Here is a 21,740-nt window from a genome sequence, read left to right as displayed (position 1 = left end):
GTCATTCTTTAATTACAAATATATTACATTATAATATATTATTTAAGAATATGCACATACAACTATGCTTAGACATTACTAAGAAAAAACGAAGTTAAAAAATTATATAATTCTTTTGAAAATAGTATAAAATTATTGAAATTGTAATCATCTTATTATAAGAAAAACAAGATCTGAAATAATATAAAAAACAAAAATGTAACAGAGATATCAAAGACAAAGTTGATTATTTGTTTTTACAAGGACAATTTACAGTTTTATACTATCATGATCAACATTACTTGAAATTTTAACATCTCTTCCTCCCTGCAACTTCAATTAGAAACATTTATTTTTTATTTTAGCATCTTTTTTCATGACTTACAAATCCTTCTTTAGAATACTATATTGTTTCTGCATTTCCTCAACAAACTTTTCACACTTTGCTTCCTTGTTTAGCATGAAATGCTTTAAAAAAACATATCTTTCATACTCTTCAATAGAATAATAACCTGCTATATTATAAAAAAATATTAGAAGAATCATTCTTATAACAAAAAAACATATATTTATAGCTTTATACTTCTATTATGTTGTTAATAATATTAAATAAATTTTTTGATAACAATCTAACCAAAACCATCACTGAGAACAAAATTATAAACACCATCATACTATGTAAGAATATGATAACAACAATGAGTATAGAGAACATTCTTGAGAATACATCATTGAAAACAAGATTATAAACACTATCATATTATGTAAGAATATGATAACAACAATGAGTATAGGAACATTCTTGAGAATATGTTTAGGGATATATTATCATATATTTTTGTAGTAAACTTGGTAATATAAAGGACATTCTTGAAGAATCTGTTAAGACAAACATTATAACATTCTGTAAGTATTTAATAACATCCTGGAATAATGTTATTACAACTAAGAATATAGAGAACATACTTGACGAATATGTCTAGAGTTACAATATCGTATATTTTTATAGTAAAAGTGTAAATCTGGTACTATGATAGACATTTTTGAAGAATTTGTAGAATAAACACGTCTAACTGAAAAATTAAAACCCAAAATCAAAAATTCTTTTGACATAAACAAACAATCTATCAGAATAATTTTTGTAGTAGTAATAGAAAAATTCTTAAACAATAAACAATAAATGTAAAGAAAAAACCAATGATTACCTTGATTTCACTATTTTGGAAATCTTCAATCTCGTGAACCATGTTGCTCGTAATATCCATGTGAGATTATTCACTCGGCACATTCTTGAAGAATATATTGAATAAACACTCCATAATATGTCATCTTATTCACTAGGCACGCCATCCTCTTCTCGACAACCCTAAAGAAATTCAAAATTAATGATAATACCATCGCCAATCCACGATCTGCGATCACCTTCTTCACAAGCTAAAATATAACGACACCACCATCATTTTCACAACCATCACAATCTAGAGTACCCACCTGCAAATCAGAGGCAAACACATAAAGAGAGAAGTGGGGAAGATGGAGAAAATAGGGTTGTATCATCACCTTCACTATTATCATCTTCATATATCCATCTCATAACACAGTTAAGATAAAAAAAAAAGGATCAAAATACTATAAATAAACAATGATCTTAACCAAAAATAATAATATCCGATTAAGATCAACAAAATGGGAGGGATATCAGTAAAGTAGGGGAAGATGATAATCTATAACGTTTCTTCATTCTCATTCCTTATTTATTGGTTTTTTATTTTTATATAATAAATTAATTCATTGCAAATTTCTGAAATTATCCTTATGAAAATTTTGGATTAGATTTGGTCATACATTCACATTATATTTAAAATTTATATATGAACCTAACACACACACACTCTCTCTCTATCTCTATCTCTATCTCTCTCTCTCTCTCTCTCTCTCTCTCTATATATATATATATATATATATATATATATATATATATATATATATATATAGGGCTAGGTTATTTTGTTTCTTATATTTATTGTATGCTAGAATGCACCAATAGGAATTTAGTACATTAAATAATTATTTAATTAAATAAATTTAGATATTAAATGATTTCCATAATTATATGTATATTAAATGATATCCATAATTATAATTTTTTTTTTATAGAAACTAATTAAATCCGTCATTAATGTCCGTAATAACATTCTTCTAGAATGAATTCGCATCTAGGTTTTTATATATGAGTTCGTATTTTGTTTCAGGGTTCGTATTTTGTTTCAGGACTCACTCACTTAAAATACAATAAAGTTGCATTGAATATGAAGAACGATAATGTATTCTACTAAAAAACACTCTCATTCTGCTGGAATACACTCCCATTCTTCTAGATATGAATTTATTCTGAAAGAATATTATTGTTGACATTAATGACGAATTTAATTAGTTTCCATAAAAATTAGTTATAAGTATTGATAGCATTTAAATATACATATAATTATTACTAAATTTTTATTGGTGCATTCTAGCACACAATAGATATGAGAAAAATTTGAATCTACCTATATATATATATATATATATATATATATATATATATATATATATATATATATATATATATATATATATATATAATTGAATCATTTTTCTCAATTTATTGATTTGAAACTCTTGTCTTTTCAACTTCCAACCTTATTTAACTTATTAAATATAAAATATTATAATAAATATACTAGATTATTTGAATTATTAATATAATATACTTAATTATTTAACTTATTATTAATATAATTTATACTTAGCTTATTAATTTAAATATGATGTTCCATTTTTTAAATTATCAATATAATATATTTGATTTGCTAATTTAAATATGGTATTTGATTTAAAACCTAAACAAAATCTCAAATAAACTAAAAAACCGATTAAACATTTTTTTACACTGTTAAAATGTTTAAACATGTTTAATATAAACCTCAATCGAATTTTCAAATTAACTAAAATAGTATTCTAAAACTATTTTTATATTAAAAGAATATTTTGCAATGTGATTATGTAAATTAAATTAACAATAATAGTTAAAAAGTAGAATAAACTTATTTATATTTTATATCTATAGATGTCTACTAAATTAAAATATGGTAGCATATATAGAATTTTAAATTAGCCATTTATAACAATTATTAAAAAATAACATTATATCGAGAATAATATGCATTTTTATTTTTACGCAAACAACATATAGAATTCATTAATTAATATTGTTCAAAATAGTTGAGATTATATATATATAATTTGTATAAACGTTATTATATCAACATTAATATCGATAACATAACCATTTTAAAAACTAATATTTCTTTCATTATTTGAATAATATTTTACATCACAGAATAGGTAGACATTAGCTTAGTAGTGAAAAATACAAGAGATATGGTCTCACTTTTGAAGGTTAAAGCGCAAAATATTCTCATCAGCTACCAACCAAATAGGGCCACATTAGCAGGCCCAATGTTTTTTGACCATAACTCATTTTTGCAAATAAAACTTGAATTCTTAAAGCAAAAAATGATAATCATGTACCATATTTAGGCCCATAATCAACAGTTCAATTTATACAAAATCCTATAAAAAGATAGTGAATTGTTGTATGAAATATATAATCATGTCGTAACAATTAAAGGTCAATTTGTGTCGCATAAGACTTTGCACGAGTGGTTTTTCGTTTATTATCTAATAAGTATTAAAACAAATATTCTTATCATCAACGCATAAAAATGTGTATTCAAAACGTTTTATCTTTAAAAAAAATATTTTCATAAAGGGATTTTTATTTTTATTCTCATTGATTATGTCTTTTCGACCATTATATTGTTTAAACTTATTATAGTGTTATAATTTGAGGCGTTGTAACCCAGTGGTTTAATAAAATTCGTTAAAACTAGGGATGCAGATGGGACGGGGTTGACCATCTCAGTCTCCATCTCCAAGTGGCTAACCTCATCACCATCTTCATCCCCATCCCCGATGGATGCAGGGAATCAAATCTCCTCCTTTTTAGATTTTGGGCTTTTCCCCGACCCATCATCGGTCCATCTCCAATCTATTAACATAATAAACTCAACTTATGTAAACTAATCATTTCAAATCTAATAAGTTATTAAAACCAAAGGCTATTATCAAATTGGGTTTACATCAATTATAAAGTTTAACAAACATCAAAGCGAAAAGTGACGATTTTGTATATGGACCGTCAAACGAAGTGAAGATTGACGAACTCTTGTAATTGGGAACATAATTTGATATACAGATTCTTTATCTGATGATCTAATATAGATTATTTCATGCTTAGTGGACTTATTTCAAATTCAATAAATTATATATATATATATATATATATATATATATATATATATATATATATATATATATGTGTGTGTGTGTGTGTGTATGTGTGTATGTATGTATGTATTATAATATGTGTAATGTCATCAAAGCATGGGCGGGACGGATTGGGGATTGGTATACCCAACCCCAGTTTTAGTATAATGGGGATCCCTGACCCATACTTGTTACCCATTTTTGCGGGGAATGCGTATCCCCGACTGGGGCAGGTCAATCGGGTTCCCCAATGGGTCGGGTGAAATTTTCATGCCTAGTTAAAACTACATGTTAAAATGCCTGTAGAAATAAATTTAGGGAGATTGAGTAATCTAACCATTTTTGTAACATCCCAAAATTTAGGGCCATTTTTTTAATATAATAACTGTAAAGCCATTTGTCTGAAAACTGTTGGATTAGGTGTCTAAGCCCATAACATTAATTGGTATGTACTTGACCCGAGAGTAGCATGGTCCATTTGGGTTGCATATCACCAGGACAATTTGATAGGATGGACTTTTGAGAAGAGGTTATATATGATTTGTTAATATATTATAAGTTCTAATATATTAATATGAAATCATATGATTTAATTAGTATTCATCAAGAATTAATTTGGAATTAATTTTGTGATCAAAAGAGACTAATTAAATGTAAGGGGATTCATTTGGTAAATCATTCATTCTTATAGTGTGGGCCTATGATCCATGATTCTTTAGGTTGGGCTAAACCAATGTTACAACCCATGGATGATCCATGTGGGTTTAAACCCATGGAGCCTAAGGAATATGGAATGTCATGCACAAGGGTTTACATGGTGTAACCCTAATCTTGCGACACTATATAAGAAGCCCCTTAGCATCCAAAATTGGGGACTAGATACACTAGTGATCCTTGGAGTTCCATGAGCCGATTTTGGTGCAAGAAATACTCTCTCAAAAGTCTCTTTTCTTCTAGGTGTGTTGTGATTCCATTTGAGGTGCAACACTTGGGGCACTAAGTTCTTAAAGGCTCAAACTCAAGAAGTTCTACAAGATACAACAAGAGGTAACTCTAAAACTCCCTTTTATGTTGATTATATCATTTTGTATGCTAGTTGTAGGCTTAAAGCTTTGGAAACAATATTGCATGTATAATTAGAGAAAACATAGATCCAAAGCTTTTAGGGTTGTATGTACACCATATGATGTTATAGTACACAAAAACCATCAGTGGTATCAGAGCCAGGTTGGTTTTCTATTATATTTGATGCAAAATGTGTTATTTTTCAAAGCTGAAATGTTGTCTGACTGCCCTACTCGACGAGTCTAAACTTGAACTCGACGAGTAGGATGAGTTTAGGCATGAACTCGGCGAGTCCAGATAGCAAATTTTCGAGTTTTTTTTGGCCTATTTTGGATTAGAATCATTACCACAAAATGTTTTAGTTCATAAAATTTTCTTTTGTTGTTATGGTAATGATTATTCTCATCCAAATAAAAGATAATTGTTAAAGTTTCATGATTTGTATTAGTTTATATGATTAGGCTAATTTCTTGAAACTTGTTTGATATGAATTATCTTTTCTTATGAGTTTAATTAGATCATAGGCAAAATTGTTTGATTTTGTTAGTTACAATTTTTTGATCTAAATGTTTTTGATGAAATCCATAAACTTGTCCTCAAGTTATGGAAAGTGAAAAATCTCATTTTTAAATGTCATCTTAAATGGTTTTAGGTCTTCCATAACTTTTCCTCAAGTTATGGAACTTGAAAGGTCTTTCATAAATGTTTTTTATGAACTCCATAACTTGTCCTCAAGTTATGGAATTCAATAGTCATTTTCATAAAACCTTTATTAAACTCATAAGTTATGAAAATCCAAGAGTTTTGACAAGTTTCAAAACTTGCCCTCAAGTTTTGGAATTTGTAAAGTTTCACTTTTGAATACTTTAGTTCCAAACCCTAGAATTTTAAAAGTTTAAAATTCAACCCTTATACTATTATAATATTATAGGTTTAATATTTATATATATGTATAAGACAAGTCAGTCTTACCGTTAGTAGGCCTCATTCACGAAGTCGGTCTATAAGGGGGGTATAATGTTACTGCCTATAAAATGGCAGTTTAATGGGTGTCCACTCTCACCTACTGCTTCATTGACTGGTGGAGGGTCGTTAGCCGAACGGGTTTGACAGGACATTTAAATTTTCATTAAAAGTATAATGAAATACTAAGTAACTAAACACTTATAAATTCCCAATATTAGTTACTTAGGAAAAATGTGAATTTGGTGCTAACCCATGAAATTGCACTTTGCACCTTGTTAAGTCGTTAGTGGAGCATGTGTGGTTAACCGACACACTAATATGGGACTGCAAGTGCATGGAAAAGGGTAGCTTGATGTTAATCATAGATCAATGGAGCGTGTGTGGTTAACCGACACATTGATTAGGTGGTTGTAACATTGGGTGTACCAAGCTAATTTGCATGGTTATTCACACCTTGTTTGTGATCCTCAGCATCCCAGTCACAAACTTGAAGGGCACAATCGAGATTTAAACATGCCATTGAATAGTTCAATGAATCTCAAAGGATCTAGGAATTTCAATCCATTTGAATATTAATAATCAATTTCGTTTTTCATGGTGGAAATTGGTAAATCGTCATTTACCTACCTTCAAATATTTTGCATTCGGATTACGGCATCCCTCTTCCGAATTGTAAAATATTGTGTTGGGTCCTAGCCTTAATATTTCATTTGGGTGTTATATTAAGGACTTAAATAAACTAACTTGAATTTCTCCCATTGTAGATGTCTAGTTCAGACAACTATGGTCTTCCCAAATCTTTTGGAACAAGCTTTCCACATGAAGATGATGTTCCACAATATCATGCTTCACTTCCTCCACATCCTCCAATTATTCTCCCTGACCCACAAGTTCAAAGACTTGAAAAGTTCAAGATCACTCAGGCCCTATCAGATAGCAAACACCAAGATGGAAGGTCCGTGTGTGCACATGTCTTGGATATGAAGTCACATATTGACAGGCTGGGATTGTTGGGTGTCGAAGTCTCGAGGAAGCTGGCTGCTGACTTGGTTCTTCAGTCACTCCCTGAGTCATATGGCAGGTTCATTAAGGACTACTATATGACAGACCACGACATGACCCTTATTGATCTAACCTATTTGTTTGTTGCTGCTGAATCAACAATGATTTGGAGCACTAGTAAAACAAATTTGATTGGAAGATCTACTTCCCAAGTTTCCATGGACAACCATGACAATCCAGAAATAATTTCTTCTCCTAGGAGAGAGAAATTGGCTAAAGTCAAAATGTTTGAACTTAATAGAAAGGCTGGTTCTGGAATTGTGTCATGTGCCGATGCGAAAGAAGCCATTTGTTTCTATTGCCAAGAAAATGGACATTGGAAGCGAAGCTGCCTTGACTACCTGAGAGATCTAAGAGATGGTAAAGTCAAAATGTTTGACTCTACTTCAGGTAAGACTACTATCTAACTCTATTAAGTTTCTATTTGGAGATTCTTAATACATGATGTAATGTATTTACATTTTGATGTTTTGTAGGATCAAGCAAAAGGAAGGAAGCTTAAAAGTAAGAGCATGCTGAATCTGATCGCGAAAAGATGGATTTCGATCGTATGGTTCGGAGATCGGATTCTTGAGCTGCTGCTTAGGAGTTATGATAGATTGCTTAGAAATTTTTAATAACATAGTTTTCATTTGTGATTGCATTGTAAGGAAAAGTTTTTCCGCATTTTATAAATAAATAAAATTTTGTTTTATTTTATTATATCTCCTTGCAATGGCATTTGTGAAAATTGATGTTTGTATGTTTCTATGTTAGCAATATGAATTTGATTCTTTTGTTTGTGGTAGTGTCGAGAATTTGCCAAATAAGGAAAGATTCTCATCATCCAAGTTTCAGTTGGATAGGAACTTGGAATCATACAAATTGTGTTGTGTGATGAATGAGAACCTTCATCTTTGGGAAATTAAGACTAATTCCTTGTTCACATGAATATGTGAGTCAAGCAAAGGACTAGGGGATGGGGTACACTAGGTATGCGCTGGTCAGGTCCACCACAAAGAACGATAAGACTATTCGTCATAATTTACTAAAGTTTAGTAAATGTGGTTATGCTTACAAGTTTAAGTATAATTCTGAATCATTGGAAAAAGTTCAATGTATGGCAGAACGAATGAGAAGAATCAAATTAGGCAGAAAGATAGAAGTTTCTCCAATATGAAAAGATTGGAGAGTACTTGAGTATCGTGTTTTATGATTATCTTAGTGATTATAAGACCATATCTCAATTGATCCTCTAAGGACAGCTTAGTGCACTTGTATGGCTAAGAAGAGGAATCGTGAATTGTTGAAATGGTTAAATCAAAAGGTGAGTCATACTTCGTTTAAAAAACAAGTCTTAGAGTCGTACTCCAAGATTGTGCCTTGAGTGACATTAAATTAAGAAAGGTTTATAACACTCATCAAATGTAGAGTAAAATGTTTTCTACTCTTGTACATTTGAAATTGGTAAGTTGTGATATTTTGGATAAAACTAAGACCAACTAAGGCCAATTGTGTGAAGTGTTAGTCTTGATTAGAATCCACACTAACTCTTGAATATTTGTTTGTCAAGGAATGGTTCTTGACAAGACAGTCTTATATGTCAAGAGGTCAGTGGGAGTCTTAAAGATCTTGAATGTTTCAAGAACTAATCAAGAGTAAACCTATTGTAAACACTAGCACACGACTTGAGGTTTGTAACCTATCGTGTTGACATATTCTTGTTTCGGTGCCCATTCCAGTTAAAGTTGACTATGTATGTGAGTTCTATGAGTTCTCAATTGTTTGCATAACAACTTGGAACCAATGGTAGGCCCTTGTGCTGCCAGGTGGCAAGAAATTAAGATTGAACAAGTTCAATCCATATAAGTTTTGTATTTGTCACTACCCTTGTCTTATGATTATGGTTTGACAAATTCACATGGATAGGAACACATACACCATAAAATCTAAGTGTCATAAGTTTTCTCTCCAATTCATGAAAATGATTGTGAGGAAACGCTTTCACTAAGTAGATTTTAAGGAGATAGAATTATGATATTTGCATTCTCTAATTCAATTATGACTACGACATCCCTCTTCATAATTTGAATTGTGAGAAATGGCAAAGGGTCTAAACATTTGAGACTTATTTCTGTAAGTTCTAAAATTGTTTAGACACACATGTGAGCTATCTAAGGAAAGGTGTATGAGTTTGAGAAGCCTAGATAAAGTCTTATCGAAGCATCTCGTCTCAGAAATCTGAACTTTGGTAAGAAAGTCAATATATATTGATTTCTAGAAGTCCAACTGATTTTTGGGTACATGTGAAGGCTAGTGGGAACATAAGTGTTATGCTAGTAAGATAATACTTATTATGCTAGTGGGAGCATAATTATTATGGTAAGTGTTGCAAGTTAGCAATGTTAATTATAGAAAACAAAAGTTTCAATTCGCAAAGTTGTGGGTTTGAAAAGTTGTTTTGCTATAATTAAGGAGAGGAAATTATACTTCATCTCAAAATATAAAAGCTTAGATTGAGTTTTTAATCAGATTTAGTCAAATATATATGAATGTTATGTTGGAATGGTTCAACATAAGGAAATTCTATATATGGAAATGTTAATTGCGTTCTCAAAAATTCAATTATGATTACAGTATCCCTCTTCATAATTCGAATTATGAGAACATGGCAAATAGAAATATTATAGCAAAAGACTGATCAAGTATCGTGTCTTTATGTTAGACATTATGAATCGCATCCCATATGCTTCGAGTATAGGATCGATTGCATATGCTATAATATTATCGTGTTCTAATTTTCCAAATGCCTAGGGCATTAAGAGGGAAAAATGAATAGAACCGGATATGACTAAAGTGGTTAAAACACTGTTAAGGATAATCTAAGGTTCGCCAAGGATTGGTCGCTTAAGGACAGTTTGAAGTATAGTAATGGATGGACCATATTGACATTATTATGAATAGACATGAGTCTATTAATAATGAGTTGTCGTATGGAAAATATGGAATGTTTCCATATTGGGAGTTGAAGAATAGATGAGGAAGTTAGAAACTTTTATGCAAGAAGGATGTTCAAAGGAATGTACTTTGAATTTGAGACTTCATTTCCATGGCATTGTCTTGTAACAATCTCCAAAGGAATATTTTGTAATATCGTTGGTCAAGTCTCTGTGACTTTTGGTACCTAGACACTACAAAATAATCATTGCATGATAGTTTAGAATCTAACACTTCCTAGTAGTGGCAAGAGTTTGAAATTCTTACACTTGCAATAAAGATTTGGAATTATGAAATGAGCATCATTGAAATGTTTCACAAAGTAAGGATCATAGGCAAACATAGTGTACATGCTTGGAGCATGGGATAACTATTGTTTTAATTCAAGTATCAAGTTGATTATTCGAAACATTATACAATGAATAATGAGTAATCAATATGGCGATTAGATAAAAGGTGTTTTATTTACACTCAAAAGTTTTGGGGCCATATAGGATTAGTATTATTCTTGTGTTTCACTTTGCATGTTTTGACTTCCCGAATAACTAAGTTATTCAAACCATCCACAGTCGATCATACTTTGGAAGTAGGTATTGAGGAAAGACTGTCATGAATGGGTCTGTAGTTTGTCTAGGACAAAGTGGCTGCAATGTTCATGAGTACTCCTGGAATAAGATTCGAGTATTGGATTCAACCCACGCTCATCTGAATCACTTTATAGATTTTATCACGAGTGATTGTGAGACGATAATATCTTATATTCTTGAAACGGAGACATGTGAGTTGTAGTTGCGAGTCGGTTGCACATTGACGTATGTAAACACACCAGTAACTTGGTGTTATAAAACATATTGTTGTGTGTAATTTGATGAGTAAGTACAAGCAAGCATTTGGGTCGAAGTTTATCCGTTCCTTTTACCCCATGTGGATAAAAGCGATATATGTGGGCCCATCGATGATTTAGTGATGACACCCCTAAGTTCTTGGCCAAGCCTGGACTGATTTTATTTGTTCAATTAGTCGGTCGTCATAAATCGGAAATCAGGAAACAACAGATGGACAGAGAGAATGATTATAATCCAAGTCTAAGTCCATATGATATCCAGAATGGAGGAATATATGATCCCTTATCTAATGGACGCGTCATTGACTAGGTCAGAGTTCGACAACGGCTTTTAAGAGCTACGATTGCTAGTCGGGTTGTGGAGTCATAATTGCAATAATAGTTATTATACTTATCCGAGTGGGAGACTGTTGGATTAGGTGTCTAAGCCCATAACTATAATTGGTATGTACTTGACCCGAGAGTAGCATGGTCCATTTGGGTTGCATATCACCAGGACAATTTGATAGGATGGACTTTTAAGAAAAGGTTATTTATGATTTGTTAATATATTATAAGTTCTAATATATTAATATGAAATCATATGATTTAATTAGTATTGATCAAGAATTAATTTGGAATTAATTTTGTGATCAAAAGAGACTAATTAAATGTAAGGGGATTCATTTGGTAAATCATTCATTCTTATGGTGTGGGCCTATGATCCATGATTCTTTAGGTTGGGCTAAACCAATGTTACAACCCATGGATGATCCATGGGGGTTTAAACCCATGGAGCCTAAGGAATATGGAAGGTCATGCACATTAGGGTTTACATGGTGTAACCCTAATCTTGCGACACTATATAAGAAGCCCCTTAGCATCCAAAATTGGGGACTAGATACACTAGTGATCCTTGGAGTGCCATGAGCCGATTTTGGTGCAAGAAATACTCTCTCAAAAGTCTCCTTTCTTCTAGGTGTGTTGTGATTCCATTTGAGGTGCAACACTTGGGGCACTAAGTTCTTAAAGGCCCAAACTCAAGAAGTTCTACAAGCTACAACAAGAGGTAACTCTACTACTCCCTTTTATGTTGATTATATCATTTCGTATGCTAGTTGTAGGCTTAAAGCTTTGGAAACAATATTGCATGTATAATTAGAGAAAACATAGATCCAAAGCTTTTAGGGTTGTATGTGCACCATAGGATGTTGTAGTATACAAAACCCATCAAAAACAACCATGGTATCAAATCATATCAAAACCAAAGTATCAGTAGTCAAAACATGTCATGATAAAACAACATCAAGAATCTCATATGAGGGACCTGAAACAAAAACTGAAAACGTAAGCACAAAGCTTAGTGAGTTCCCCCATCATACCACATACCATATAAACACATAATGCCTAGCATATCTGGGTGCTAGCCTCCCCTTCGGTATCTTTCAACCGGTAACTGCCTAGCATATCTGGGTGCTGGCCTCCCCTTTGATATCTTTCAACCGGTAACTGTCTAGCATGTCTGCGTGCTGGCCTCCCCTTCGGTATCTTTCTACCGGTAACTGGGGACTATTTCACCCCTACCACTGCCACATAATAACATAACATACTTGCACATAAAGCATAACAGATAGTGGCATACCAGATAATTATCACAAAGACAATCATCCCAACTATAATAAATATTAGTGGGCTGGCATTGGTGTCTTTGACCCACTCCTACTGGAAGGTAACTCACCTCAATTCCGTGAAGTAGTTGAACTGTCCTCGGCTCTTGGATCACTCCTCTCAAACTCCTACACATAATTATCTCCTTTAGTTACCCTTTCATACTAATAACTACTTTAAGGGTCAACTCTGGTCAAAGGTAAAAGTCAATGTCAACATCCTGGTCAAAGTCAATTGTTGGATTAGTGTTTAAGTCCATAACTATATTTGGTATGTACTTGATCCGGTTGTGCATGGTCCTTTTGGGTTGCCTTCACCAACGCAACTTGACTGGAGGAATAATATAGAAATAGGTGATTATGGTTTGTTAATATATTATAAGACTAATATATTATAATAGAAATCATATTTGTTTAATTAACATTGGTCAATAATTAATTAAGAATTAGTTTTGTAATCAAAAGAAGTTAATTGAACTTAAGGGGCTGAACTGTAGTTATGTGATAGTTACAAAGTTGGGCAAGGAAATCCTAATAGATAGGGTGGACGAATTCTAGGGATAAAGCCTTAAGAATTCGTCCATGATAGGGATTCTAGAATTATCTTATGGGCTGCTTGGTGGCTAAGTAACCAGATAAGGATAATCACTGAAACCCTAATTCCTACACCTATATAAAGGACCCCTTGGCATGGGAATTTCGGCCACTTGAACCCTAGAAGTCCTAGAGCCGAAATTCTCCTCTCCCCTCTCTCTTGTTTTCTCCAACTGCTATTGGTGTTTGTGATTCACTAGAGGCACAACACTTGAGGTTCTAAAGTTCTCAAGGCTTCAAGATCTTCAATTAACAACAAGGTAAACATCCATATCTGATTTGTGATGTTAATTTCGATTATATACACTAGATCTAGGGTTAGAAAGTCTTGGATGAATTGCATGTACAATAGAGAAACCTAGATACAAGCATTAGGGTTTCCATGAGCACATAGGATGTTCTTTTGGCTCAAACCCATCATTGGTATCAGAGCTTTGTTTGGTTTCTATTGTATTGATGCCTTGTATGTTCATTCACACCTTAAAATTGTTTTTTGGGCCTTCTATCTGATGAACTCGACGAGTTCCATTGAGAACTCGACGAGTTGGATGAACTCGATGAGTTCCAATGAGAACTCGACGAGTTTAGCTGTCAGACAGAGAGATTTTCGGGATTTCTTGTTGTTTTGCTTAAGGATAATTACCTAGATCATTTTTGAGTAATAAAATCCGAATTTTATTACTGTTTCACGATTATCCTTACCAAATCAAAAGATAATTACCAATTGTTTGAATAATAAATTCCTTATTTGATAATATTTGATTATTTAAATTAATTGTTGAATTATCTTGAAAATAAAATTGATTAGGTCAAATTTAGATAATCATTAAATTAAATGTTTAATTTAAATTATTTGCTATTTGATCCTTTGTGTTTTGAAAAGTTCAAAACTTGCCCTCAAGTTTTGAAATTTAAATTTTGATTAAAAGTTTAATTTTAACTATTTACATTTCAAACCCTAGAATTTTACAAGTTTAAAATTCAACCTTATACTTTGTAATATTATAAGATTAATATATATATATATATATATATATATATATATGTATATATATATATATATATATATATATATATATATATGTGTGTGTGTGTGTGTGTGTGTATAACTTAAATGCTAGTCTTACCGTTAGTAGGCCTCATTCACGAAGCCGATCTATAAGGGGGTATAAGGTTGTGGCCTATAAAATGGTCGTTTAATGGGTGTCCACTCTCACCCACCACTTCCTTGATTGGTGGAGGGTCGTTAGCCGAATGGGTAGGATAGGGAAAACCCTTTCCTCATTAAAAGTATAATGAAGTTATAAAAGTAACTAAATGTTTTTACAAAATTCCCATTCTTAGTTACTTTAGGCAAAAGTGAATTGATGCAATTCCATGAAATTACACTTTGTACCCTTGCTAAGACGTTAGTGGAGCGTGTGTGGTTAACCGACAAACTAATTGGGTTCTAAGAAAAGGTGGCAAAGGTTGACTCATTGTTTGTCATAATTCGATGGAGCGTGTGTGGTTAACCGGCACATCGAATAAGTGACTGTAACATTAAGGGCACCATGTACATTTGCATGGTTATTCACACCCGCTTTGTGATCCTCAGCATCCCAATCACAAACTAGAGGGGCATATCGGGATTTAAACATGCAATTGAAAAGTTCAATGAATCTCAAAAGATCTATGAGTTTTCAATACATTTAAAACTTAGCTTTATTTGTTTTTCATGGCGAAAATTAGTGAATCGTCATTCACTTACCTTCAAATTATTTACTTGTTAGATTACGGCATCCCTCTTCTAATTTGTAAATAATGTTGTTGGATCCTAGCCCTAATTTTTCATTTGGGTGTTTAATTGGGGATTCATTTATAATCAAACTTTGTTCTTTGTTCTTTTTAGATGTCGAACGTCAACAACAACGCTTCTGGTTCAACTTCCTCTGGCTCGTTCTCACTCATGAACTTGTGTGGGAGAGTGATCTTTGACGTGTCCAATTTCAATGATTGGATCCACAACATTCGAATGGTCACTCGTTACGAGGACAAAGAGTATGTCCTCGATGAGAAGCTAAAGAAGATTGACATCAACACTGCCTCTGCTGAAGAGATTGCGACCTTTGAGGCCCATGAACGTGATACCATGAAAGTCCATTGCATCATGCTAGCGACTATGACTGCAGAACTCCAGAAGTCCTATGAGGACATGTACCCCTATGAAATGGATCAGGATCTGCTGGACCGGTACCACCAAAGCGCTAGGCAAGAAAGGTACGAGATCATCACTTCGATGATCACTACCAAAATGGGTAATGGAGAGTCCCTTACTGCCCATCTACAAAAGATGCAGAGATATGTCGATCGCCTGCTAAAGTTGAATGTGAACTTTGATGAAGAGCTGGCAATTGATATCATCCTTCATTCCTTGCCTCCCTGATATAGCCAGTTCCGCATGACCTACCACATGAACAAGGAGGATGTCTCTTTGAGCAAGCTTCAGGGCTTGTTGAGAACTGCTGAGAGCAACCTCAAATATAAATCTGTTGCACCATCTCCAACTCCTACTGTTTCCCTAGTCTTGGCAATTGGGCAAGGGAAGGGTAAGCAGAGGAAGGCTCCCTCAAAGAGCCACCATAAGGGAAAGTCCCAAAATGGCTCCTCTTCTAATGGAACCAAGGTTGGTTCTGCTAAACCCAACTCGAACCCAAAGGAGGCAGAGTGCCACCACTGCCATGAAATAGGGCATTGGAAACGAAGCTGCCCGAAATATCTGCAAGATATCAAGGATGGAAAGATCAAGCCGTCCTACGCAGGTATTTACACTATTAAATCTAATGATTCATCACATGCTATTTCTTCGGTTCTTGATACAGGATGTGGTTTTCACATTTGTTCTGATTTGCAGGGCCTAAGAAGAAATAGGGATGTGGAGCATGGGAAGATAAATTTGATCATGGGGAACAGAAGATCGTCGCTTGTCATCAAGATCGGAGTTTACTCTTTAATGCTTAGTAGTGGATTAGGATTAGATTTAAATAATTGTTGCTATTCGCCAGATATGGCAAGAAACATCATTTCATTTCATGGTTTGTATAGACAGGGTTTTAGATATTCATTTGATAATGAAAAGGGTTCTATTAATGCTTATCTTAATGGTGTTTTCTATTTTGAAGCATTGCCTTGTAATGGAATATATGAAACTGTGATGGTTGTAGACAATTTAGGAAATGATGTGTTGTGTATTGATTCTTCCAATGATTTGGATAAAGCATGCTTCTGGCATTGTCGTCTTGGACATGTCAACAAGAAACACATAGCCCAACTCCAAAAGGATGGAATATTGGAGTCATTCGACCTTAGGGACGATGACGTGTGCGAGTCTTGTTTACTTGGAAAGATGACCAAGTCACCCTTCATTGGAACTTGTGCGAGGGGTGAGGGTTTATTGGATCTCATACATACAGATGTATGTGGACCTTTTAGATCCACCACAAGGGATGCGAGCCGCTTCTATGTGACTTTTACTGATGATTATAGCAGATATGGGTATATCTACTTAATCAGGCATAAGTCAGAAACCTTTGAAAAGTTCAAAGAGTTCAAGCAAGAAGTGGAGAATCAGTTGGGCTAGCAAATCAAGATGCTTCGATCAGATCGAGGTGGAGAGTACCTAAGTCTTGAATTCCACGACTACCTCAAGGAATGCGGAATTGCTTCGCAATTGACACCTCCCAGGACACCGCAGTTGAATGGTGTGGCTGAGAGCCGTAATCGAACCTTTCTAGACATGGTTCGTTCCATGATGAGTCGTGCTTCGCTACTGATCTCATTCTGGGGGTATGCCTTAGAGACTTCTGCCCATATCCTTAACTTAGTCCCTACGAAGAAGGTTGCCAAACCACCTTACGAGATGTGGACATGGAAAGCTCCCTCATTGGCACACATCAAGGTTTGGGGTTGCGAGGCTTTTGTAAGACGAGAGACTCACGATATGCTCGAACCTCGTAGTGAGCGATGTATTTTCATCGGCTACCCGTAGAAGTCCTTTGGATATCTCTTCTATAGACCGAGTGACAATGTTGTCTTCGTTGCGAGGATAGGGGTTTTCCGAGAGCGAGAACTCATAAGCCAAGGGGATAGTGGTCGGTAAATCGATCTTGAAGAGCTTCAAGAGTCGAGCGATGAAGGAACCTCTAACACTGGCGCTCAACCCGAGGAGGAAACTCCGGTTGAACCGATTGACGAGTCCTTACCTCTTAGACATTCCGAAAGAGTTAGTGTTCCACCCCAGTTTTATGGTTTTCATATTACTACAGAAGGCGATACATTCATTAGTGATAGTACAGTAGTGAATATGGACGAACCTAACAGCTATAAGGAAGCCATGGCAAGCCTAGAGTCTGCAAGATGGAAATAGGCTATGAACAGCGAGATTCAGTCCATGTATGACAACGAAGTTTGGAATTTGGTTGACAATGTACCAGGTCGTAAGACGGTCGGGTGCAAGTGAATCTTCAAGAAGAAGACCGACATGGATGGAAATGTGCACACCTATAAGGCACGATTGGTTGCGGAAGGTTTCACTCAAACTCCCGGAGTTGATTATGATGAAACTTTCTCACCAGTTGCGAAGATAAATTCTATCAGGGGGATGCTGGCCATTGCTGCATTTCATGACTATGAAATATGGCAGATGGATGTCAAAACCGCTTTCCTTAACAGGAAGTTGGCTGAGGATGTTTACATGGCTCAGCCAGAGGGTTTTTTCAATGCGAAGCATCCTAATAGAGTGTGTAAGCTTGAGAAGTCCATCTATGAACTAAAACAAGCATCTCGCAGATGGAATCTTTGTTTCGATGAGAAAGTCAAAGAGTTTGGTTTTCTGCGAAGCGAGGATGAATCATGTGTATATGTCAAAGTCAGTGGGAGTATAGTAAGCTTCCTCGTATTGTATGTCGATGACATACTACTCATAGGAAATGACATCCCAACCCTGAAGGAAGTTAAATCCTGGCATGGGAAGTGCTTCGCTATGAAGGACCTCGGAGAGGCTGCCTATATTTTGGGTATAAGGATAGTGAGAGATAGGAGTAAGACACTGATAGGACTTAGTCAGAATACTTACTTGGACAAGGTACTAAAACGTTTTAGTATGGAGAATTCAAAGAAGGGGGAGTTACCGATCCAAAGTAATGCTAAGTTGAGTAAGACTCAAAGCCCGAGTACCGAAGTCGAGATAGCAGAAATGAGCCGAGTACCATACGCTTCTGCAATTGGATCGATTATGTATGCTATGACTTGTACTCACCCTGATGTGGCCTTCGCTTTGATCATGGTCAACAGATATCAAGGGAACCCTGGCAAAGCACATTGGACCGCAGTCAAGAATATTCTTAAGTACCTTCGGAGGACCAAGGAATGGTTTCTAGTCCTCGGTGGGAGTGATGACTTAAGGGTGCGAGGGTATAGTGATGCCAGTTTTCAAACCGAAAGGGAGAACTACCGTTCGCAGTTGGGCTGGGTTTTTTACCTTGACTGGAGGAGCAGTGACTTGGAAAGGTTCTAAGCAGGAGACCGTAGCTGATTCGACGTGCGAATCAGAGTATATAGCGGCGAGCGAAGCGTCAAAGGAGGCAATATGGTTGAAGTACTTCATTGGAGACCTTGGAGTTGTGCCAGCCATAAAGGAGCCCATGGAAATTTTCTGTGATAATGAAGGAGCGGTTGCCTTAGCCAAGGAACCAAGGGATCATGGCAGATCTCGACATATCGACATAAAATATCACTTTATTCGACATTGGGTGGAAGAAGGACTCCTCGTAGTGAAGAGGGTATCATCGGAGGATAACCCAGCAGATCCCCTTATGAAGGGACTGAGTAGGGTTAAACACTTGAAGCACGCTAGGAGCATCAGGCTGAAGGACGATATTAGTTTAGATTAGATAGTTTAGAAACATGTAATAGATAAATGTAATTGACATTTTATGAGTAAATAAAAGAGTATTATTTATAAGTGATGTTACTGTCTTATGTCAATTATTTAACTATTGTTTCATTTTGCATGTTTTGACTTCCTGAATAATAACCTGAATAATAATATTATTCAAAAGTTCCACAATCGCTCATACTTTGGGAGTAGGTATGAAAGAAGATTGTCATGAATTGGTGTGTAGATTGTCTAAAGTGTATTAGACATAGCAAAGGTTTGCTGCAACGTTCATGAGTGCTTATGAGTTTGATTTGAGCATTGGATTAGACCCACGCTTGCTGGAATCACTTCATGGAATTTATCACGAGTGATCGCAAGACAATAATATCATATGGTCTTAAAACCTAGATATATGGTTTGTTGTTTACTAATTGGTTGTGCATTGATAATGCGTAAACGCATCAGTAACTTGATGTTATAAAACACATTGTTTTGTACGATTTGATTAGTGAATAGTAAATGCATATAAGTCGAAGTTTATCTGTTCCTTTTATCCTAAGAGGGTAAAAGCGATATCAGGGCCCCTCGTTGATTTTGTTTTGACTTATGTGTCGGGCCTGGTCAGGACTGAATTGATGTGTTCAATTAAGTTCTATGTCAAAAGAATCAGAGATCGAGAAACAAACTGCTGGACAATAAGTATGACTATGTTCCATGTAATTGTCCGTATGATATCTAGAACAGAGGATTATACGATCCCTTATCTTAAGGACATGTTATTGATAAGATCAACAGTTTTGAGAACTGCGATTGCTAATCGGATTCAGAAGGTGCATTTGCATTTATAGTTATTAGACTTATCCAAGTGGGAGACTGTTGGATTAGTGTCTAAGTCCATAACTATATGTGGTATGTACTTGATCCGGTTATGCATGGTCCTTTTGGGTTGCCTTCACCAAAGCAACTTGACTGGAGGAATAATATAGAAAGAGGTGATTATGGTTTATTAATATATTATAAGACTAATATATTATAAGAGAAATCATATTTGTTTAATTAACATTGGTCAATAATTAATTAAGAATTAGTTTTGTGATCAAAAGAAGTTAATTGAGCTTAAGGGGCTGAACTGTAGTTATGTGATAGTTACAAAGTTGGGCAAGGAAACCCTAATAGATAGGGTGGATGAATTCTAGGGATAAAGCCTTAAGAATTCGTCCATGATGATAGGGATTCTAGAATTATCTTATGGGCTGCTTGGTGGCTAAGTAACTAGATAAGGATAATCACTGAAACCCTAATTGCTACACCTATATAAAGGATCCCTTGGCATGGGAATTTTGGCCACTTGAACCCTAGAAGTTCTAGAGCCGAAATTCTCCTCTCCCTCTCTCTCTTGTTTTCTCCAATTGCTATTGGTGTTTGTGATTCACTAGAGGCACAACACTTGAGGTGCTAAAGTTCTCAAGGCTTCAAGATCTTCAATTAACAACAAGGTAAACATCCAGATCTGATTTGTGATGTTAATTTCGATTATATACACTAAATCTAGGGTTAGAAAGTCTTGGATGAATTGCATGTACAATAGAGAAACCTAGATTCAAGCATTAGGGTTTGCATGAGCACATAGGATGTTCTTTTGGCTCAAACCCATCATCAACATCCTGGTTGACTCAACTCGCCGAGTTGGTCCATCAACTCATCGAGTTCCATGATCCATAAAACCCTGAAATCCCGATCCGACTCGTTGAGTTCTTTCATGAAATTGTCGAGTTCCTCCACATAGTATAGTCGGGACATTTCACTCACAACTTGCTGAGTCCCTCCTTAAACTCGTCGAGTTCCTCGATCTTCATAACCCAAAACCATGGCCAACTCGCTGAGTCATCTCCTAGACTCAACGAGTCCGCTCAGTAACAGAAAAGGTTTGGGGACCACGACCCAACTCGCCGAGTCGGATGAACAAGTCGTCTAGTCCCCCTAAGTCTAAATCCATTCAGTCACTTCCAATCGATTTTAATGCTTCAAAACCACAGATCTGGTCCCCTAGGGCTAAGTTACCACGTAAAGTTGCTAACTTTACGTTCATGCATGGTGATAATGAGCTAATAACACCAAAAATAAACTCCTAACGAGTTCTAAGGCATGGAGAAAGGCCAAGACTTAATAAAGCTGGAAAATTTAAGTCTCATAAGGTCATGGACGTCTAGATCTGAAGCCATAACTCCAAAACATGCTCACATCCATGAATGGTTCCAAAATAGGCTTCTTAAAGCCCTAAACTACTCCATGAAGAGATATAGAAAATGAATAGTCAAGG

At 34.8% G+C, this 21,740-nt stretch overlaps 1 long non-coding RNA gene across 1 annotated transcript; it reads right to left on the bottom strand.

Moving 5' to 3' along the window:
* Positions 1-310: 310 nt before the first annotated feature.
* Positions 311-1,666, bottom strand: LOC145118605 (uncharacterized). The gene is made up of 3 exons (XR_013713376.1): positions 1,540-1,666; positions 1,185-1,470; positions 311-491 (listed from the first exon to the last, which is right to left on the bottom strand). It is a non-coding gene; the product is annotated as an uncharacterized LOC145118605 (long non-coding RNA).
* Between the last annotated feature and the right edge of the window lie 20,074 nt (positions 1,667-21,740).

This window comes from Lactuca virosa, chromosome 6 (assembly GCF_052849685.1).
Source record: "Lactuca virosa cultivar CGN04683 chromosome 6, Lactuca_virosa_CGN04683_v6, whole genome shotgun sequence".
Classification (NCBI taxonomy): Eukaryota; Viridiplantae; Streptophyta; class Magnoliopsida; order Asterales; family Asteraceae; genus Lactuca; species Lactuca virosa.
Note: the sequence above shows the minus strand (reverse complement) of the source record. Positions and strands in the feature narration are given on the sequence as shown.